The sequence below is a fragment of the Gossypium hirsutum genome, chromosome D03, assembly GCF_007990345.1.
Source record: "Gossypium hirsutum isolate 1008001.06 chromosome D03, Gossypium_hirsutum_v2.1, whole genome shotgun sequence".
In the NCBI taxonomy this organism is placed as follows: Eukaryota; Viridiplantae; Streptophyta; class Magnoliopsida; order Malvales; family Malvaceae; genus Gossypium; species Gossypium hirsutum.
Window position 1 is genome coordinate 12,893,617 of NC_053439.1, and position 14,159 is coordinate 12,907,775.

The 14,159-nt window shown below is 33.6% G+C and overlaps 1 non-coding gene across 1 annotated transcript; it reads right to left on the reverse strand.

The window, feature by feature from the left end:
* Positions 1-3,478: 3,478 nt before the first annotated feature.
* On the reverse strand, positions 3,479-3,585 carry LOC121215830 (small nucleolar RNA R71). Its single transcript, XR_005911801.1, has one exon. It is a non-coding gene; the product is annotated as a small nucleolar RNA R71 (small nucleolar RNA).
* Positions 3,586-14,159: the final 10,574 nt, after the last annotated feature.

A 14,159-nucleotide genomic window follows, 5' to 3' on the forward strand; every position in this document is an offset into this window, starting at 1 on the left:
GGAGTTTAGAATTCACCTGAAGCTCTACAACTTAGCTTTCTTGAACGCCACAACTTTCATTCTACTGTTAGCTAAGCATTACAACCAAAAACCTACTGGTTAAACTTGCACTTCATCTTAAGAATTTAAACTTTCATAAGCATGCAGTACTGCTAAAATGGTTCTGAAGGTCCATAACTTATTTACCTATTCTTACGAACAGAGAGAGGCTAAGAATCTTACCATATTGTTGATTTCTTTACTCTTCCATCTTTATCCTCATGAAGTCTGCTCCATGTAGAACCTTCCATGGTTATTCCTTCTTTGAGCTATCGAAGATGATAAAGAACAGAAGAAACAGATTCAAGAAGGAAAATATCCCTGAGAAGCCATTTCCCAACTATTTATAGCCCTGTTTATGCTATTACCAACCTTAGAAGAACCATCCATAGCTAATTATTATGTCTCCTACTAAGGAACCAGTTGGTTTAATCCTAATCGAACTAGGTTTGGTTCTTAACCATGTCCAATTCGAATTCCAACTTTTCCATTTCTTCCAATAGAGGCCGCCAACTTGCAGTCTATTTCAAATTTTTTCGCCAATTATTTCAATTTTCTAGGTTATTAAAAATCCGAGTGTTACATTGTCTGTAAGGTGAACCAGCTCTCTTTGGAATTTGCCAACACATATACCAGTTGAAGGTAATTACTCAAGGAACCTTGGTTGGGATGGTTCACTTTAGTACTCACATAGGCCACGAGCCCATTATAAAAAATCGGGCATCTAATCTTCACTTGAAATGCCAAAAGCACATTCAGGTGAGGAGGAAACTAGAAGGCGATTTTGACTTCCTAACCCAGTGGACCATTCCGCAGGAATCCACCTGCCTTTAGAAGCAGGAAATTAACACTCAAGTCGCTGCAACGCAATATGATAGATTGAAGAAGGGCCACTTTATTATTGTTAAAGAGCATCTAACTATTACAAATGTCTTCCAATTTTGTTTAGAGGGAAAAATCCTAACGGTTATAAGGCAACCAATCTGTAATTAGGTGTGAGCCCTAGGAATACATGATTCGCTGATGATGCGTGGCCCTAAAGATTTAGTAATGATTTGACTTTAGTGTTTTGGGGTAAGAAGGAAGAGCCTATTAATTATCTCTACTCAATATGCAAGATGCACCCTCGATGCTAGTTTCTCATGCCCATATTTGGTCAAGGTGGGTTGTCTAATAGGGCCCTATTTCCTCGAGGTGTTAATATTGTTCTTGCTGATGTAGGCTCTTTAAGTTCCTAAAGTTCATCTCGATCTCTTCATCATCACACTATGGATGTGGAAGAGTTAACGAAAAGTGTGCGAGTGAAGGAAAAAGTTGTTATCCTACGGATACAAACTAGTAGTAGTGGCCCGATAACTCCTGAAAATAGTTATAATTCATGCCTTTAGACTGGGTCAATTGTCTGTGCTTAAGTGAACTTAGTTGCATTTTAGGATATTATTTTAGAATGTTTAGAACATTGCATAAGAAGCTTGGACGGTGCTTAAATATTATTATTGATTACTTTTAATTGCTTGTAGTGGGGTTTTGTTTGGTGGTTTGGCAGTGCAGGTTGAGGAATGAGAAATAAAGGAGTGAACACTTGTCAGGACAAAAGTTTGGACATTTTGTCAGCACGAATGTCATGGCAATTCCAGAAAGACTGAGTCAACACTCAATGCATACCAGTTTTAGCCCAATTGTACTTGTACCGGAAAAATGCACCTAAAAAGAGGAAAAGATAATCCTGGGATGTTGGTTTTTATCCTAAAAAAATAATTTAAAAAGAGGAGAAGATAATCTTGGGTTGTTGAAAAAATAATTGAAAAAGAGGAAAATATAAAATGGGTTGTTGGATTTACCCTAGGGAAAAAGCTATAAAATGAGGAAACCCTAAAGGATGGACTAGAGGGAGAGATCCTTAGGCAAGAACATAAGGTAGCAGCTGAGCAATGAAGGGAAGTAGAAGACAAAGGCTAATCCTCTCAGCTACCACAAGACACCGCGCCACTAGAGTGTGAACTGGACACGTGATTATATCTGATTCAATTTACTGTTTCATTCAATTGTCTTTTATTTCTAAATTGTATGCGTGTAATCTCTAGACATAGAAGACTACTCATCATGCCCATAAACTAAATCTAATTCTGAAAAGGTTGGATTAGTTGAACCGAAATTGAATGATATAAGCAAGTACTCGATACATACTTGCAGTATACTCTAGACATAGAGCAACGATCATACAGAAGAAAATAATGCAGGGTACCATATTAAGGCCTATAGACACGAGCAAGGTAACTTGAGGTTTTGGCTCTCAAAAGAAACAGACCACTTTAGAACTATTCCAAGTAGTAGATTGATTACGATTTTGTCGAGGCACTTTTGATAGTAAGGGTAGATTCTTAGTAATTCTAACCTTCCATATCAACATCGTTTATCCCTTATCCTTTGCTGTAGAATATTTTCCATAGCATTCTTAGTTGTTTATTTTTTCATTTATTTGTTATTCGCCTAGTTATTCTCATGATTGCCATTGCATTTTTACTCTTTCATTTCCATAACTTTTCTAATTATTTATTAGTTACACATATTACACACATCATTGTTCCTTTAATTACCACTACATACTTACCATAGCTTTACCATAACATTAATTGCATTTTATTATAATAACTTGACCACTTTTGTTCCTGAATCCAATCCTCGTGGAAACGATACTCACTCACCAATTTATTACTTGATTTGACGTGTATACTTGCACAATTCGCATATCACATTCACATGCGACAAGTTTTTAGCGCCGTTGCTGGAGATCGGCAATTTGATGTAATTTGGTTTGGTTATTTTACTTAATTTTGTTAGTTTTATTTAACTTAGTTTAATTTAATTTTTACAAGTTTGCTAGCAGTGTATGAGAAGAGGCATTCCTTCTAACAAAGAGTATCCTTTTGACCTAGAGATCTAAAGAACTTTATGAAGAAGGTGGAAAAAACTTGGAAAAATAGCTAGGAACGGGAATGATCCTAGTCTCAATGATAATCCAAATGGTTAGGATGTGAATCCTCCTATTCTTCAGGTGATAGATGATCAAGACACACCAATCCGAGAGCATGTTCTTCCAATTTTGGATGATTTGAATTCAGGGATAGTCAAGCCACAAATACAAGCTCAGTAATTTGAGTTGAAACCAGTAATGTTTTAGATGGTGCAAACAGTAAAGCAGTTTAGTGGAATACCTACTGAAGATCCAATACTGCATTTAAGACCTTTTCTAGAGGTTTGTGACTTGTTTAAACAACAGGGTATTCCTAAAGACGCTCTACAACTTAAACTATTTCCATATTCTTTAAGAGATCGTGCAAGAGCATGACAGAATGCTTGCCGTTGGGGACAGTGACATCATGAAATGATCTTTGCTAGAGGTTTTTTGCTATGTTATAATTCACTGAACGTGAATGTCAAGCTTAGAAATGACATCACATCTTTTCAACAATCAGAGGATGAAACGATATATGAAGCTTGGGATCGATTTAAGGATTTAATTCAAAAGTGCCCGATGCATGGATTCCAACACTAGACTCAAATGGAGATATTTTATAATGGAATGAATGTGTATACGTGGATGGTAGTTGATGCCTCCGCAAATGGTAATTTGTTGGAAAAATCTTATAATGAAGCATATGAGATTTTGGAAAAGATTTCCAACAATGATTATCAATATTCTACCATGAGAGTTTGGACGAGTAAGAAAGCTGCTGGTACCATGGGACTTGATGCAATCACTTTATTAACTATCCAGCTATCATCTTTAACTAATATGATCAAAACAATGAAGAGACCAACTACAGTTCAGGAATCGTGTGTTTATTGCAGTGAAGACTATGTGTTTGATGAATGCCCATCAAATCTAACATCCGTGTGTTACATGGGTAATTTCAATTGGAATAATATTCCCTATTCCAACACTTATAATCTAGGGTGGAAGCAACATCCAAACATTGGTTGGAATAATCATGGTATGGGGAATTTTAACAATTGTGCAAGACAAAATGCCATCAGTACACCACCTAGTTATAATCACCCTATGCTGAGGCAAATGTCCAACAAGGTCAGTCATCATCATCATCACCATCTATTGAAGACTTGTTGAAAGAATTTATGGCCAAGAATGATGTCGTAATAGAGAGTCAAGCTACGTTCCTATGACCACTTGAGAATCAAGTGGGGTAGATAGCAAATGCTTTGAATTCAAGGCCACAAGGAGTATTGCCAAGTGATATTGAAAATTCAAGAAACTAAGGGAAGGAGCAGTGCAAGACTATCACTCTTAGAAGTGAAACTCAGCTGAATGATGTTGTTCAAGATACTGCGGGAGAGGAAGATGTAAGACCCAACCATGTAAATATTCCAGAGCCATCTAAAAAGCACACTGTACCTGAAAAGGGTAAACAACAAAATGCTGTGGCAGACCCAGATCATGTTGTCATAAAAAATGCCACAACAAAACAATACCAGTAACCTGAAGGACGACCACCTCTACCTTTTCCTCAGCAATTTCATAATTCTAAGCAGGATGTTCAGTTCAAAAAAATTTTGGAGGTTTTGAAAAAAATCCATATCAATATACTGCTAGTAGAAGCTTTAGAGCAAATGCCCAATTACGTGAAATTTATGAAGGATATACTATCAAAGAAGTATAAATGGTGAGAATTTGAAACTATTGCTATCACTGAAGGGTGCATATCAATGTTGGTAAATAAACTACCTCCAATGTTGAAGGATCCAGAGAGTTTCACTATCCCATGTTCAATTGGAAATTGTTATAATGATAAGGCATTATGTGATTTAGAAGCAAGTATCAATCTAATGCCTATGTCTATTTTCAAGAACCTAGGAATTGGGAAAGCAAGACCTACTACGTTACGTTGCAACTAGTACGTTACGTTGCAACTAGTTAATTGATCCTACGCCCATCCGAAAGGTAAAATTGAATACATACTGGTAAGATTACATAAATTTATTTTTCCTATGGATTTTCTTATTTTAGAATTTGAAGCTGATAGGGATGTGCCAATTATTCTTGGAAGACATTTTCTTGCTACAGGCAGAACTTTAATTGATATGCAGAAAGGTGAAATAGCCATGAGGATGAATGATCACTAGATCACGTTCAATGTATTTAATGCCTTGAAATGTGCTAATGAGAATGAAGAATGTTGTGGCACTGGATTGATAGAAACAGAAGTGGAAGAGCTCACGAGATTTTACCACAACAATTCTGATAGCGATAAAAATTCATTTGAGTAGAGACCCTTGTGCACTTTGCTGGAGAAAAATAGACTTTTGATTTTGATGAACAATGCTTGGTAGCTCATGTATATCCGTATAGAGTTGTTGATGTTAAAGACATGAAAATGGGGGACCCATTTAAAGTTAATGGAAAACGCTTGAATCACTGCTAGGGTGCTAATGTAGAGTGAGACAAACAAACCATTGATCTTCGAGATCTTTAACTTCAACATCTTGAAAATTATTTCTATTTTTATTTCATTTTCTCGATTTAAATTTCTCTTAGTTATTTCATTTCATTTATTTAATAAAATGCAGGAGGGGAAGGGGTTGATGATGGAGAGCCAGTTGAGACGAATCCTGCCAATAAAGAGAATTCACCCAAAGCACCGGAGCAAGAACCAGAGAAAATAAGGCCTGTCAGCATTGAGATTGAACGTGAGGACGAAAAGGAAGCAAATCCCTCAGTTGTACCACCAGTGGACAGAACTGCGGATGTTCCCCCTCCTTCTACTGAACCGATAACTGAATAGGATCGCGAGATTGATCGGGTTATTGATGAACTCACCAGATTTGATAATGAAGAGGTGGATGTATGACTCAATTTATTTAAAAGGCCGATGCGTTATAAGATGAGTGCACGAAAGACAACCCACCGCAATTAAAGTACCACCATTCAGTTCCAAGCTCGGGAAATTTTTCTCCTTTTATTGCATCTTATTATGTACATCTATATGTTCTTACATTCATGATTCACATATGTACATGCATTGAGGACAATTGGTTAGTAATTTTTTGTTCTTATTTCATGAATTTTGTGTTTTTGGAATCTTGAGATCATGCGTTAGATAACCCATGTTGAAATTTTTACAATTGTTGATGTTGGAACAAGTTGTTATGGTAGAAAAATATAAGTTCTTAATGTTATTGGAGTAGATTTTTAAAGTTGGAAGTGGAGTGAGATGATTTGTAAAGTCAATTCATGAATTTGTACATTGAGGATTATTATGGAAAATTTTGAAAATATGGGGGTTAAATTGTTTATTTATGTGAAATTATCAATGTATAAAAAATATGTCATTGAGATATTTTTAAGTTTTTTATTTGAAAGAGTTTTGTTTGGGTGCTTGATGTTGAATTTGTGTTATTTTATAGAGTAAAATTTTACTACATTTAAAAATTAGGGATTTAATTGATAAATTATAAATGAGAATGATTTTATTATAAATTAAAGATATATATAGGTTGTATATTAAGGGTTAAGTATTCGACAATAGTGGGTTATATGTTAATTGTGGAATTAACTTGGTTGATATGATGGATTAAATTGTATAGGATGTAAATGTTTTGGGGCAAATGAGTAAAAGTGTAAATAAGTAGCTAAATGTATTGAATTGAATGGTATATGAAATTGAGATTAATATTTACAGAGTCATTTTAGGAACGAGTAGAATGATAGTTTGATAATTTTAATTATTAGTGTTTAATTAAGTACAACGATTAACTTAAGTGGGTGATAAATTAGTATTAAATTTCAAAGTGGGATTAGAATAAGGGACTATTTAAATAAATAGTCCATTAATTTGATGAGTTTTAGTTAGTGGATAATTATGAGAGAATTATATATATATGTAATATATGCTAAGTTATAATAAAAATGAAAATGATATGAAAATAGGAATAAAATAAAAGAAACAAATAGAGTAGTGGGGGAAAGAAGAAGAAAAAAAGAAACAAAAATTAAAGCTTCACCTCTTGCATGTCGATTTGGGGAGAAGAAAGGTTAGCACCATTCGGCCTTTATGTGCCATTTTTGAAGCTTAATTTTGTTGGGATGATTTGATTATTTTCAATTAAATTTTAATTTTTTGGAACCTTAAAATTATGTAGTAGATTACCTATGCGGAAATTTAGGGAAATTATGATTTTTGTGGAAGTTGCCATTTTTGAAAAACATTAATTTTGAAGTTGTTTTGATAGAATTAGAGGTTAAATTGTTAATTTTGTGAAGTCTAGGGACTATTTTGGTGGATTGTTCTTTGTGCTGGAAATTTGAGTTGAATTACTAAGTTTAGTGAGTAATTAAAATATTTTGTACCATGAGTTTTTTTAGTATTAGCTTGCAAGGAGTTTAATGCTATAAATTAAATTAGCATGGTGTTAAGTTATAAAATTCAAGAATTTAGGGTTTGTTAATAAATTATATGTATATTTGGTTAATTATGGAAATGGTAAATTCAAAGATTAAATTGTGAATTAATTGAAAGTATGAGTTGTTTTGAACCTTGTGGAATAATTGGTTGAAATGGGGCTTTCTTGCTTTTAATTAAATAATATGATTTCTAATTGGGGATTTAATTGTATCGAGAGTAAATGTTGAGTGCAAATAAGTAAAAAAATGTAATTAAATAGTAGAATGGTTTGAATTTGAACTTGATAAGGTATTTGAATTAGTTAATAAATTGATTTATTATGCTTTGATCGTGAAATGAGTAGATCGATTGTAAATCGGGGAAAAAAGAAGGTTGCAGAATAATCATCTGCGGTTTTAGGTAATTTCGCAGTCCCCAAACTCGAACTTTTTAAATTGTTTTAATTAATCTAGTTACTACTTTACGCCTTAATATATATCCCTAATGTAATTGTTAATTAAATTGAATGGAAGTTTATGGAGGTATAAGTTAATTCAATTGAATGGAGGTTTATGGAATGTGATATTATGGAATAAATTAATGTATGATTAGTAGGTAATTGGAGTGGAAGTGTTATTAAATTATGAAATTTGATATTGAGTTATGAAAAGTAAAAAAAAAATTATTATGGACTTGCAAATGAATAATTGACATCATAGATTTGTTCGACTAGCGCTGGGTGCAAATATCGTTAGTTTATCCAACTAGAGTTGGGCTCACTAATTATTCGTCGGTTTATCTGACTAGCGCTGGGCGCAACTGTCGTCAGTTTATTTGACTAGTGCTGGGCACACGTTCGTCGGTTTATCTGACTAGCACTGGGCGCAAATACTGTTGGTTTATCCGACTAGATATGGGCTCACTAATTATTTGTCGGTTTATCCAACTAGTTCTGGGTGCAAATTCTTTCGCGGATTATCAGCTAGGCACCGAGTGTCGTGTATCAACTGGGTTATACAATAAGGTTTTATAAATTATCTAAAGAGGATGGGTATAGATATTGCTAAAGAAGGTTATGTGTACTTATGTATATACATTTATTCATTAGAAGATCTGATATATTCTTGAGTTAGATTATTAAAGTTGTGAAATAAATTCAAATGCTTTAGATATACTTGTGGTTATTCGAATAAGTGAAGTTACTTAATATGAATTGGTTTGTGCCATAGTATAAGTAAATGTTGGTTGATCTATGCAAAGCTATTTATATAGCAAGTGATGTGAATTGAGATATATGTTCAAACCAACTAAAGGTGAATACTTGTGAAAATTGAGTATAGCATGAAATAAGATGATGAAATGCTTGAAATTGAAATGGTGATATCTTGTAATTGTATTTTTAAATAGTAGTATGATGATATAATTCAATTTGAGCATTCATGTATCGTATTATGTATTAAAATGTTTGGATTATAGAAATATCACTAAGTTTTACTCAACATGCGATTTTGTTTTCCATGCGCAGGTTAGGTACTCTCTTTTGATTGCCGACTCAGCATCCAACAACAAAAATCCCGATCTCAAGTGTGGTGATGTTTAATTTTGTAATGGCATGCACCTAGGATGTCTTTGGTTGTTAGTTGCTTTGTGAATGTGGTGTAAATTGAGTTATAAGTATATGTTTATGGTTGAAGCTAAATGTTAGTATGCGTTTTGACCAAAGGCTTGATAAAGCTTGGTGTCTTAAGTAGCTTTATGTTAGGCTAAATTGAGTGATTTTGGCATACTTTAAAATTTGATTTGGATGATGCATTGTTGATATGTTTTAATGATATATAAATGTGGTACCAATGAGGGTACATTGGTTAGGCACCTAGGACAATTGTTTTGGCGTGTTTTAAGTGTGTTTGATTATTATTTGAATAGGTTAAACGATTGGTTTTTAAGTTGCTTAATGCCCAAGCAAATAGGAAATTGTAAACTTGTGGATTAGAGCACATTTTAGTTCACACGGCCAGACACACGGGCGTGTGACTTGGCCATGTGAGACACATGACTAGCACACAGGCCTATGAGGCCATTTCGAAGGGCACACGGCCTGGCACATAGACGTATGGCTTGGCCATGTGATCCAAGCTAGTGAGTTACACGGGCATGGACACGGGTTGGGACATGGTCATGTGTCCTTACTTCAAATGCCCACACGCCCGTGTGAACCCTGTAGTAAAAAAAATTGCAAATTCTTCTATAACTTTTCAAATGATCTCTATTAGTCTCAAAATGTTTTCAAGGGAACTTTAAATTTAGAATTTAGGGACAATTCGCATTTTAATGATTGAATTAGAATATGCTTATGATTACTTATGAATTGGTTATTAAATGCTTTTATTGGTTGGTAATATTTCGTAACCCTACTCCGTTGACAGATACGGGTTTGGGGTGTTACACACCTACTTCAAAAGACATTCACAAATGACCAAATCACACAGTTCCATATACATTAACAAGTCAAAATCAAAACATATGAACAAGAACTCTCAAATCATATCACATTGGCAAAATAACACAATACACCTATTACATGCCATTTATAACCATAAATATAATAACCAAAGTCTACCGAAATGATGATTTGATAGTGTGATCATGCTCCAACGTGATTCCAACAGGTCGAGCTTCTGATGATTTGCAAAACATACAAAGTAATTACATAAGCAACTAGTGCTCAATAAGCTCGTATAAAGGAAACTTAAACTTACTGAACATAAAATGAATAAGTCATGCATTCATAGCTCATGAGATCATAAGAATACTTTTCCTTCCTATCCACAACAGCTCACAAGATTAGTAGATATAATTAAGAACACATCTATACATGATAATGGAACATAACATGAAATGGATTTCATTATGTAAACCATCCAACACATAATCAAATAGTTACCTTTTCAATCCATTTATACATATAAAAATTTCCATTTCATAAGCTCAATGACATAACTCATTCCATATACATACCTTTTCGTTTTAAACTTTAATTGCCCATTGAACCAATAGAATAGCATCAGATACTCGGGAACGCTCACACAATGTGCCTTTTCATGTAACTGTAACATTTTCAATAATGCTCACACGAGCTGTGAAGTGGGTCTGTTCACACGAGCTATGGGTCAGGATGATAGCTACATGATGCTGCTCACACGAGCAATGGAGAATCCACAACAAATGTAGGACCTCAGCCATCGGTAGGTCATCTAAGACTAACACCCGAAACCATATAATCCCTAACGACATGCCATTTGTATTCTAAGAATTCTTGAAATTCAAATGAGGCATTTTTATATATCCAAAGCCTTAATTTGCATTCCATTATACCCTTTTCAAACTTACATTTCCTTCATCATAATACCTTTTTAAATATCTTATCCAAAACATTATATCATCCAAATTGATTAACATCCTATTTTGATCCATATTATCAAATTATTATACAATTACTAATCTAATCTCTTTGTAACATAAGTATTTATTAATCTTACATAAAAAAATATTTCATAATAATTTAATCCTTATACAAATTTACCTCGACAAATTCAGTTGTAAAAACGAAACCATTGACTAATCCGACACTTTAACTTTCCTCGGTTTAGATCTATTTGGTTTATTTATTTATCTAAATAATAACTTTCATTCAATTAAACCATTCAAATAGCTTAAAATAACTAATTCAAATTATAACCCTTATCAATGGTAAATTTAAAAAATTATCCCCAATATTTTACCTTTTATGCAATTTAATCCCTAAACCTGAAACTTGCAATTTAGCCACTTTTGATTAAAATTCATGCTAGCCAATTTTCATAGGGTTCATAATTAGGCCATTTTTATCATAATTTCACAATATTTACATTGAATTTTACTTTCAACAAATAATTCCTTAAACATTAAAATTATCAAAAATCACTTAACAAAATACTTATATTTAATAGCCAAGCTTAATAATCTATCTTAAATTTCAAGAACATCACAATTTCATCTATGGAAAAATTCTAAACATTTAACAATTTAACAAATTTACCCCTAGATTAACTAGATTAAGCTAATATGAGCCTAAAAATATAAAAATCAACAAAAAAAAACAGTGAAAGAAACATACCATGCATGTGAATTTTACAATGTCCTAAAGCTTCCTAATGCCTACCATGGTGTTTCGGTTTTTGTGTTGTGCAAATGAGAAAGATGATGATTATTTTAACCTTTGTTTTGTTTAATTTCTTATTAATTAATCAATTTACATTTTTACCCTTTATAAACTTAATTAAATTTCATGCTTCCTATCATCAAAATCGTTCACTTAAATTCAAAATGGTGTATTTATCATTTGAATCCACCTATTTACTTTTCCATAATCATTTAATGTATATATTTACTAGAAGCTAACTTTTGCAGCTTTTGCGATTTAATTCTTTTTAATTAATTAACTATCTAAACAATAAAATTTCTTAACTAAAATTTAATATGACCTTAATAACACTCCGTAAATATGTAAGGCTCGATTTATAGAAATGAGGTCCTAAAACCTCATTTTCTTTAAACCACTTGAATTTAGGGATATTCCACTTGAACCTATTTCTTCATTCAATTAACAAAAAACATTAAATCAAATTTCAACACAATTCTATATTTGATTCATAAATATTAAATAATAATATTTACGGACTTACTCATCAGATTCGTGGTCCCAAAACCACTGAAAAACGGGCTGTTACACTTGCTTCCTTCACTGATCTCCATTTCAACAACCAAGTGTATCACTTCCTAATCATTTTGTCTCCCACTAACTTATTTCTAGTTTATAACCAACTGAACTATGATTGAAATCCAACTTTTCCTCAACCAACCCGTTACTTGTTATTATTTTCAAAAGGAACCCACCGAATTATAGAACATTTCAATTTAGTACGTCAAAACCTTTTGCTACATAAGACCCTACAAATCCAGGTGTGAAATGAACTTTTAACTTCTCAAGTGGGGTTCAAATCATCTGTTACAAATGTAATACCCAAATTTTGCCCGGCCCGAGCCCAAGTATTAAAAACAAAATATAAAATATATATAAAATAAATAAAATGTTCAGTTTTTTATTACAATAGCAGGCCCAAAATAGCCCAAATTGTTTTTAACCAAACCCAAAATACATTACCCTGGCCCAAATACCCTTAGCCCAAAACTGAAACAAACAGAAACCCTAGGGTTTCTGGGGTCTTCAGTCGCTGCTTTCCCTCAGCCTCACGCACGCACGTAGCACCACTCACGCGAACCTCCGTACGCGCACACCCGCACACATCCGTACGTGCCAAGTCCCCGACCCTGCACGCCGTACCTGCAAGAGACGAACAAACGAGCAACAAAGCAGACACCAACAGCACACAAAAGGAGTAGAGAGAAAAAAAAACAAAAATGACAGAACGGGGGCGATTTGTTTTCATTTTTATTTTTCATTTTTTTGTAAATAGAGACTATAAAAGACCAAGAGTGTACTGTAACTTGCTCATGCAATCAGAATACAAAAAAAATCAAAAAACACCAAAAGGTGATTTCTGGGTTTTTTTTCTTTTCATTTGCAGATTGTTTTTTTTCTTTCGTTTTGCACCTGCTGATTGTTTGTTAAGAAAAAAGTAGTAAAAGAAAGAAAGACTTACCTTGTGGCCGGACCTTCGCTCTCTCCGTATCCATCAGGTTTGGGCGAGGTTTGAGGGCCCTTGAAGACGACGATCTGTCGAGCGGCGCAGGGGAGGAGTTTAGGTTTAGTTTTTTTTAAGTGGAAGTGTTAGATTTTTAGGTTTATTTTGGTTTTAAACATGGGACTAAAACGTCGCTGTTTGATGCTAACATAATAGCTTCAAAATGGCGTCGTTTGATGACCAAATCCAGGCGGTGACCCGATTCGGGGTAGGATCCGCGCATACTAGGCTAATTGGTCTATTTGCTAAATAGGTCATTGTGTGTTACTAAAACCGCGTTTTAATTTCTTTAATTGTTTGTAATTTGTACTGCATGTTTGATATCGTATTCATTTAGATCCAAGCTGAAACGGCACCGTTTCGAGTCTGACCAGTGGTTCCAAAACGGTGCCGTATTGACCATTGCCTAGCAGCCCGCGCGCGACCCGACCCGCTTCATGGGGGATCCGCGCTTTATTGGTCAAATGGGTTATTTATCCGTCTGGTCCTCCCGTATTGGAAATGTGTTCTAATTTGGTCCGTGACAAGGCGCCGCGTTTTGAGGGAAGGGAATATTTCCCATTTGGCCCTCATGTTATCCGTGCGTCGTATTTTGGCCCTCGACTTTGTTTTATTTCTGTTTTTTTCTTTAATTTTTTTTCGAATTCAATTCGATCTTTATTAGTTAATTCAAATTCGCCTGTTTATTTATTTACTTAATTATTTATTATTATGATATTTTAATTTAAAATCTAATATTATTTGAATGTTTAAACTTTTTTTTCTTATATATTAGTCCAGTATATTTTATACATTTTCTAATGGTTTTATGTTATAACACATTTTTAAAATTCACTATACAATAATATTCTTATACAATGTTTTATCTATATATATATACATATATATTCAGGTTATATTAAACTATTTTCACACATACATGTACATATAATATCTTGCCGATTTAATATTATTATATATTTTACTTATTCCTATA